Below are 2,563 nucleotides of genomic sequence, written 5' to 3'. Positions count from 1 at the left end.
ATTTTATATTGAGGTTTTAATAATTGTGCTTAAAATATCTAAATATTTCTTCCATCACTGGTGAGTCTCAAATAAGTCATCTATGTTGTTGTTTTCATATATTAGATTATTGTTATGTATTTTAAAATGTTTAACACGTCCTGTTGAATGTCAATGAAAAAGGAACTTTTTCTGTACAGACAATGGTTTTATCCATAATTAGCGTTTGCAATTTCTTTTATTATGAAGCATTTAGGGGGGGCCATTGTTTGACATTGAGTGTAATATGAATACGCATGCATTGTTTGGTGTATTAATGACTGAAAATAATAATCGTTATTCTTACGTAACCTTAAAGTGAACGGTTTATATCTGTATAAAGAGCAAGTCCTCTTCATAAAGCCTCGTTTCTACGGTGGCCCAGAAGGTACATACCCAACACTGGCTCTGGATCATAGCTATCGGACCGATCCTGGGCACACAGGAGTAGTTTCAGTGAGTTGCAATCTGCAACCTCTCCACTAGACGTCACCACATCCTCCACATTGCACCTTTAAGAGGACGACTGTTTAATATGAAGGTAGATTTGTGTCTTTATTACTTATTATTTAGTTTTTTTGATGAAACTAGAATTTTTTGCTGGAAATAAAAAATATTTGCTCTGAACATAAAAACATTTGCTCTAAAAAAAAACTTGCACTCCCCCCTAAAACAAAATTTCCCTCAAGAAACAAAATCTTCGCTTTTTATTATTATTTCGAGAGCAAATGTTTTATTTTGAGAGCAAATATTTTTTATTTCCACCCAAAAATATCCTAGTTTCATCAGCAAAACTAACAATTAATTCACTCTACAAGCGAGAAATTTGCTCTCAAAATCTTTTTTTCCCGTTTGCGTAATAAAGACACAAATCTACCTTCATAGTTTAACGCTTGTGGAAACAACTTTCTCATTAATTTAACCTAATAATAGGATGATGACATTTTGAAATACACTGTCACTGAAACAAGGACCCTATAAATGATGTATTGGCTCCTCGGGTTGCAGTGGACGTGAATCAGCTGACATGAAGTAAACACAGACCCGAGCTGTTGCCTCGCAACGCGGCTCCATTGAAAGCATCTCGACCCTCTGAGCCGCGTGGACACTCACCTCTGGAGAAACGTTTAACCTTCGTCACTTATTTTGAAGGTCGCACACAAGGCAGCGGAGGATCTGAGCATCTACCTGAGCCACAGAGAGAGGACTCGCACCTGTTGGTGAGGACACATACAGTCACTTCATCTTATAGTGATGCTTTGTTTGTGTAGATAATAACATACCAACAGTTTCTAGACGAAGATCTAAGGTCATTTACTTAAACGTAACAAAGCCACACTGTAAATATACAGTTTAGTCCTATTAAGTGAGTGTTATCAGCTCGTATCTTTTGTTTTTTGCGGTGAAATGTTCCCTTAGTTAGTGTTTTACTATTATATATGATGTTTCTAAAGTAATATTGCTGCAGCATTCATGTGTATTTCACTGTTGGAGATGTTGAACTGTTCAATTTGAACTCCCTCATTTACTCTTGGCTATTTATTCAAAATCAGCAAATTCACCAAAAGTCTAAGAAAAACATGTGAATCTGAAAAGTAACTGACGCTGCAGACAGACGTAGAGCAGTAGAAAGAATAGCATTTCGTTCTATGAAATGGAAATACTCAATTAAAGTACAAATACATTGACTTTATTCTTAAGTACAACACTCAATCATCACTCAACCAGGAATCTGTTCCACTTTCTTTCAGTTTCTGCCGGTTTGTCTGTAATCGGCATTAAAAGGATGGTAAGTTTTTTCCTTTCGTTTTTAATTTAAAAAATATTGTAATTATCAAAGTATGCTAAAATTAAATATATGAGAATCACTAAGAAACAACTTTTTATTCAAGCCACACTGAGACCGGGGCGCTATTTCTCATACCTGGCGAACGTAGTTAGCGGGATAATTTGCAGGATGAGATTACACAAGCGAGGCTTTTCGGTTCCACGAAGCAAATTTGGAAAAATCCCCATAGCAACACATCCACAAATATGAACCTGGCTCATTCCATCTAGCTGGATAACCTGGCCATATATATATATATATATATATATAACATATATATTTATTTTATATATATTATATTAATATTTATATATAAATATATATATATATAATTATATCTGGTTCTATATACTTGTGTTTTATATTTTGTACACAATAATAAAATATATATATATATATATATATATATATATATAATATATATATTATATACATATCTAATAAAAAAGACACTCTTCCTTTCAGTTTGTTTGACTTGTGCGTTATGAAATCATGGTTTCGGTGATCGAAGCTTCCCCCTTTTGAAGTCAGACGTGCACGAGCAATCATCTTGAGTACTGACAGCTGGTTCAAATTAACGAGCTAGTTTGAGGGCAGATCAGCTTTTGAGAAACCGAGATAACCTGATGTCAATCATCTCGTTAATTGAAGCGGGATAATAGGACATTTGGTCGACTCTGTTGAGCCACGTACGAGATAGAGACAGAGATAGAGACG

This window comes from Pseudoliparis swirei, chromosome 19 (genome assembly GCF_029220125.1).
Source record: "Pseudoliparis swirei isolate HS2019 ecotype Mariana Trench chromosome 19, NWPU_hadal_v1, whole genome shotgun sequence".
Classification (NCBI taxonomy): Eukaryota; Metazoa; Chordata; class Actinopteri; order Perciformes; family Liparidae; genus Pseudoliparis; species Pseudoliparis swirei.
The sequence above is the reverse complement of the archived record's forward strand: the minus strand, read 5'-3'. Positions refer to the sequence as shown.